Consider the following 7,342-nt stretch of genomic DNA (forward strand, 5'->3'; position numbering starts at 1 on the left):
GCATCAGTGAGTTCCTTGTCTCACTGTGCTCCACTAAATATCAGGTCTGTCCCTAAAGCCAACTTGGGGTGAAACCAAGACGGTGGTGATGTTGGTAAAATGTCGAATCCTGGCTCTTCAGCTGTTTTCTACCTTGATCCTACTTGGGTTGCCTTATTTTACTCACATGCTCAATTTTTTTTTTTTTTAATATCTCAGCATTAACTAGATTGGGGCTTCCCAGCTGGTGCTAGTGGTAAAGAACCTGCCTGCCAATGCAGGAGATGAAAAAGACATGGGTTCGATCCCTGGGTCGAGAGAATCCCGTGGAGGAGGGAATGGCAACCCATTCCAGTATTCTTGCCTGGAAAGTCCCACAGACAGAGGAGCCTGGCTGGCTACAGTCCACGGGGTTGCACAGAGTTGGACACGACTGAAGTGACTTAGCATGCACGTTAACAAGATTCTCTCTCCAGAAAGACTCTGATAGGAGGTTTATTACCCCTACCCCTCAACTTTAGCAGAAGGCAGGGTTTGGTAAGATGGTAGGGAAGGTGAGGGTACCTTGTTGCCCCAAATTTTACCAATCGTAGAGGGCTCCCCGAGAGTAATTTGGCTCTTTTTATTTTTACCATCTGTGGAGAATGTTTATTAGTGAAAATGGATTAGAGTTGGCATAGGTGACTATTCAAGAAAGAAAGCATGATACTTAAAAAAAATAAGACTCTTGCTCCACATAGTGTATTATTTGTTTGAAGTCAAGAATAAGGGTCATATAATAACAAAGATCCCAGTTGGTCAGCAGATACAATTACTCTCTCTTTGCCTTCTTCTTCTGGGTGTCCTTGAACTCTGATTCTTTGGACAGTGTTGCTGACTCATTTGGAATGGTGCAGACACCCACCTTGGAACCAAGATTCAACTGCTGCTCTTTGCTTCTTTGCTTCTCAATCCCACTCCTGCTTGAGTTATTCAAAGTCACCACTAGAGTCTTTCTACAATGCTAATGGCAGGCACCCTCTATTAGCTAAAATGCAATGTCCTTGAAGCATACATTAATTAATGGGGAATAGAGCTGTATATTAAAGTTATTTTCTAATCAGTTTCTCTGGCGTTACAGTGAACTACAACTCAATAAGCAAGGAGGTTAGTAAATCATAACTGGTGAGGAGAACTCATTTTCTAAACATCTTAAACATTCCAGGTTGGCTGCAAGGATACAGGGAAGAAAAGCTCGGGAAGGGAGGACGCCAGACGTTGAGCATGAAGCAATGCTTGCGAAGCTGCTGGGCACCTGTGTGTCTGTGCAGGCATGTTTTGGCCCATGTGCAGGGGCTCAGTGGGATGACTTTGTATAACTCAGTATCATGAAGACAGGATGGCCAGATTGGAACCTGGAAGCAAGAATCCCAACAGGCTGGCCTTTCTGATGCATTTTAGTACCATGTCCAAGAAAGCTGGACTTTCTCATATTCAAGGTTTCAAATAGTTTTTCTCCATGACTATCAGGAAATGAAAAGAATTAACCAAAATCTCTGTGGACAGTGACTGCAGCCATGAAATTAAAAGACTCTTCTCCTTGGGAGAAAAGCTATGACAAACCTAGGCAGCATATTAAAAAGCAGACACATCACTTTGCTGACAAAGGTCTGTAGAGTCAAATCTATGGTTTTTCCAGTTGTCATGTACAGATGTAAGAGTTGGACCATAAAGAAGGCTAAGTCCCAAAGAATTGATGCTTTCGAACTGTGGTGTTGGATAAGACTCTTGAGAGTCCCTTGGACAGCAAGGAGATCAAACCAGTCAATCCTAAAGGAAATCAAGGAGGTTAGTAAATCATAACTAGTGTTATGGAAGGACTGATGTTGAAGCCGAAGCTCCAGTACTTTGGCCACCTGATGTGAAGAGCTGACTCATTGGAAAAGACCCTGATGCTGGGAAAGATTGAGGGCAGGAATAGAAGTGTGTGACAGAGAATGAAATGGTTGGATGGCATTGTCAATTCAACGGCCATGAGTTTGAGCAAACTCTGGGAGACGGCCAAGAACAGGGAAGCCTGGCGTGCTCCATGGGGTAGCAACTGAACAACAACGGCAATTAGGAAATGAAAAGAATTAACCACGAGATAAGGACTAGTCTTTGAGTTACTGCTTTGAATTTTCTGGCCATGTGGGAGCAATTTGTTTCTCTGGTCTCTTATGACCTGGTGTTAGCTGGATAGGAGCTAGTGCTGATACCATTGGCCAGGTATGCCTTGTCTGTCTGGATATCAAAAAGTCTCACTGTTCATCTCTATCAATCATCCCATAGTGAAAGGAATTATTTCTGAAACTCTGAAGTCAGGATTTGTTGTGGATTCAACTGAGACCCACCTTGACTTGTCGAAAAATGGGAGGATTACTTTTTCTACAGACTGGAGAGTGATCTTCAAAAACACTGGTCAGGAGTAGACTCTTTTGGCCAAACACAATTTTATGCAGTATGTCAGCATGAAAAATAAATAAAAGCGTGTCTTCTCTGGCACCCCTGGCATTCAACCATGAAACTCGACAGCACAAAGTCGTCTCTGGATGAGCTATACTAACCAAAGTGGAAAATTCCTCTCCAAATTTGTATGGAAGCAGAACCTGCTTGCGCTAAGCGGTAGCCCATGGAAAGAACCTGGCAACATTGACGGATGTCCTAGAAGCAACTCCATGCAACTCATTTTGTGTTTACAGTAGGGATGTTGTTAAGGATGTGGTTGATGACATCCCACAGTGCTTCCTTTATGAAGATCTGCTGAAGACATTTTTCTCTTCCCTCAGGGCCGTGATTAACCACATTTCTCCTGAGCAGCTGGGTATAGCTTACATATTGTAGCTACTGTATGTTGAGGCCCATCCCTACCGATAGCCTGGGGCTCTATCACAAACCTGTAGCACAGGATTCTCCAAACTTGCTGCACACTAGGACCATCTGGGGAGCTTTGTACGTGCGAGTGTCAGGGCTGACCCCAGACCAATTGCATCAGAATCTCAAGAGGGACATTGGCATTTTTTAAAGTTTTCTGGTTGATTCTGACATGCAGCCAAGGTTTAGAACCACTGCCCTGGGGCCTTCTTGCACATACTATGGGCCCCACTTTTTTCTATCCAGTTGTCCAATTTGTTCATTCTGTACATGTCTTCACTAGCCTTGTAAATCTTTCTTTGAAAGCGAGCGGATGTACATTGTTGTTCTGTCTCCAAGTCGTGTCCAACTCTACGCCCCCATGGACTGCAGCATGCCAGGCTTCTCTGTCCCTCACCTTCTCCCAGAGTTTGCCCAAATTCATGTACAGTGCATGTGCCCACATACATATATACACACCTTGTTGATGATGATTAATGAATGAGTTAAGAATAGTCTCTTTTGGGTGGGGGAGAGGGGGGGAATCTAAGTTTTCCAACCAGGGATTGAACCTGTGCCCTCTGCATTGGGGGCATGGAGTCCTAACCACTGGACCACCAGCAAATTCCCAGTCACTGTTTTTAGATTAAATTCAATAATTCTTACCACCTTGTCCAATAGTACATGTGTTAGTCTCCAAGAAGCAGACACCAAATCTCAATTAGAATATCAGCTGCTGGAGGGCAAGGAAGCAATATAGAGCAAGCGTGAGGAATGTGGGCATCAGGATCCCACCCACTTGGGCTGAATGCCGGTTCTGCCCCTCACTCTATGACCTTGGTCTGTTCATTCATCTGAGGAAGTCTTTTTTATCTGCAAGAGGGAGTGCTCAGATCAGATCAGTCACTCAGTCGTGTCTGACTCTGCGACCCCATGAATCGCAGCACGCCAGGCCTCCCTGTCCATCACCAACTCCCGGAGTTCACTCAGACTCACATCCATCGAGTCAGTGATGCCATCCAGCCATCTCATCCTCTGTCGTCCCCTTCTCCTCCTGCCCCCAATCCCTCCCAGCATCAGAGTCTTTTCCAATGAGTCAACTCTTCCCAGGAGGTGGCCAAAGTACTGGAGTTTCAGCTTTAGCATCATTCCTTCCAAAGAAATCCCAGGGCTGATCTCCTTCAGAATGGACTGGTTGGATCTCCTTGCAGTGCAAGGGACTCTCAAGAGTCTTCTCCAAAACCACAGTTCAAAAGCATCAATTCTTTGGCGCTCAGCTTTCTTCACAGTCCAACTCTCACATCCATACATGACCACAGGAAAAACCATAGCCTTGACTAGACAGACCTTTGTTGGCAAAGTAATGTCTCTGCTTTTGAATATGCTATCTAGGTTGGTCATAACTTTCCTTCCAAGGAGTAAGCGTCTTTTAATTTCATGGCTGCAGTCACCATCTGTAGTGATTTTGGAGCCCAGAAAAATAAAGTCTGACACTGTTTCCACTGTTTCCCCATCTATTTCCCATGAAGTGGTGGGACTGGATGCCATGATCTTCGTTTTCTGAATGTTGAGCTTTAAGTCAACTTTTTCACTTTCCACTTTCACTTTCATCAAGAGGTTTTTTAGTTCCTCTTCACTTTCTGCCATAAGGGTGGTGTCATCTGCATACCTGAGGTTATTGATATTTCTCCCGGAAATCTTGATTCCAGTTTGTGTTTCTTCCAGTCCAGCATTTCTCATGATGTACTCTGCATATAAGTTAAATAAACAGGGTGACAATATACAGCCTTGATGAACTCCTTTTCCTATTTGGAACCAGTCTGTTGTTCCATGTCCAGTTCTAACTGTTGCTTCCTGACCTGCATACAAATTTCTCAAGAGGCAGGTCAGGTGATCTGGTATGCCCATCTCTTTCAGAATTTTCCACGGTTTATTGTGATCCACACAGTCAAAGTCTTTGGCATAGTCAATAAAGCAGAAATAGATGTTTTTCTGGAACTCTCTTGCTTTTTCCATGATCCAGTGGATGTTGGCAATTTGGTCTCTGGTTCCTCTGCCTTTTCTAAACCCAGCTTGAACATCAGGAAGTTCATGGTTCACATATTGCTGAAGCCTGGCTTGGAGAATTTTGAGCATTACTTTACTAGCGTGTGAGATGAGTGCAATTGTGCGGTAGTTTGAGCATTCTTTGGCATTGCCTTTCTTTGGGATTGGAATGAAAACTGACCTTTTCCAGTCCTATGGCCACTGCTGAGTTTTCCAAATTTGCTGGCATATTGAGTGCAGCACTTTCACAGCATCATCTTTCAGGATTTGGAATAGTTCAACTGGAATTCCATCACCTCCACTAGCCTTGTTCGTAGTGATGCTTTCTAAGGCCCACTTGACCTTAGAGGGAGTGCTACTGCCCTACAAAGTTTAAGGATTTGATGCATGTAAAACATTTAGTAGCTCGCTTACCTCAAGCACTCAGAAGTGGTCATTTTAGCCATTTAAAAATGTTTTTCGGTCACTTGTCCATAGAATATCTAGTACGTTAAACTTGCCCAAGTTGACTGGCTAAATTAGGGCTTCATCGAATGTTTATTTAATAAACTCAGATGTTCTTCTTAAAAAACAAAAAAGAGGAGGAAGGTGAAGCAGATGCCATGATGGGATGTATGTGCAAAAAAACTTGCCTGCAGAAACAACTAGGAGGGAAATGAAGGAGGAGCTGGGAAGGGCTTGGGGAACCAGCAATGCGTCTGACCTCAGGGAAGGAAGAAAAAAAAAAAGAATAAAGTGTAGGTGATCCAGGTGGTACAGGGACAAAGTACCTGCCTGCAGTTCGATCCCTGGGTGGGGAAGATCCCCTGGAAGAGGAAATAGCAATCCACTCCAGTATTCTTGCCTGGGAAATCACATGGACAAAGAAGCTTGGCAGGCTACGGTCCATGGGGTCACAAAGAGTCAGACACCACTGTGTGACTAAACACACACACACCAACGGTGAGTGTTGCGGCTCTAGGTAAATTTGGCAAGGCCAATAGGGAGCCCTAGAGCCCAAGTCACCAGTAAGAGGAGCTTGAGGACCCCAGGGGCAGGCCAGATTTAGGCCCCCCCACCATGCTCAAGCCTTGGCTGGGAGCCCCCAAGGGAAGGGTGGCCTCCTGCTAACAGGTTGGTAGATTTCAGACCATTGCACAGGACCCATCATCGGTCAATCATGCTTCCTGCAGCTGGAGAGCTGAGAGGCACATTTCTATGGCAGCCTCCGTACATCACCTGAATTCCTTTCCCATGCTGACTCTTGCTATTATTTGTGTTTAGAAATAGCCAAGGATTATGAGGGATGAGGATATATGACAGGAGGATGAAAGAAAACAGCAGAGCCACGAAAATGACAAACGTGGGTGCCTGGACGTGGCTGCAGGGGGCAGACAGGGCAGCACCTGGAGCATTAATTCTGGTTCAGCCACAGAATGAAGACAGAGAAGTGGGGCGGGGGCAGGAATGACAAGTGAGAGAAGAGTGATGCTTCCAGAATAAAGCATTTGAATGGGAGTGGGTGAGTGAAAAGGACTGTGCTGGTTAGCCCTTGCCAGGAACCACTGGATCAAAGTGTGGATGTCACTTGCACCTCGGAAATGGAGGCAGATTTCAGCCGCCTCACCTCCATTGCTTCAGCAAAACACATTTTGGGCTTTAATAGTAACAAACACGCTTTGGCTCTTTAGTGTCATGGTTTTCCATCCTGGTTCCATGTGGTAATCATTTGGGGAGCTTCAGTGTACTGATGCCTGAGACTCTACCTGGATAATTAAATCAGAATTTTTAAGGGCAGGCATGGATATCAGTATTTTTAAAAAATTTTTAATCGGAGGCTACTTACTTTACAATATTGTGGTGGTTTTTGCCATACATTGACATGAATCTGCCACGGGTGTACATGTGTCCCCCATCCTGAACCCCCCTCCCACCTCCCTCCCCATCCCATCCCTCAGGGTCATCCCAGTGCACCGGCCCTGAGCGCCCTGTCTCATGCATCGAACCTGGACTGGTGATCTATTTCACGCATGATAATATACATGTTTCAATGCTATGCTCTCAAATCATCCCACCCTCGCCTTCTTCCACTGAGTCCAAAAGTCTTCTTTACATCAAACTCTTTTGCCATCTCGCATACAGGGTCATCATTACCATCTTTCTAAATTCCATATATATGCTTTAATAGGACATCAGTATTTTAAAAAGGCACTTCAGGTGGTGGTAATGAGACTTCTAGGTTTAGCTGCTTCAGCAAATGGTTCCAAAAAACTATTAGCAGAGCTTGTGAAAGGCCCATGAATAAAATATACATTTATTCACATAAATATCCGAGAACAATCTGAGGGTATGAGCATTGTATAAGGAAGGTGCTTCAGAGTGCTGAGATTTAACATTTAAATAACCCATGAAAATTTTATTTTCAGCCTGGCTCTTTCTGTTTGCATCAAAGACCATCACACACACA

This window comes from Bubalus kerabau, chromosome 12, assembly GCF_029407905.1.
Source record: "Bubalus kerabau isolate K-KA32 ecotype Philippines breed swamp buffalo chromosome 12, PCC_UOA_SB_1v2, whole genome shotgun sequence".
Lineage (NCBI taxonomy): Eukaryota > Metazoa > Chordata > Mammalia > Artiodactyla > Bovidae > Bubalus > Bubalus kerabau.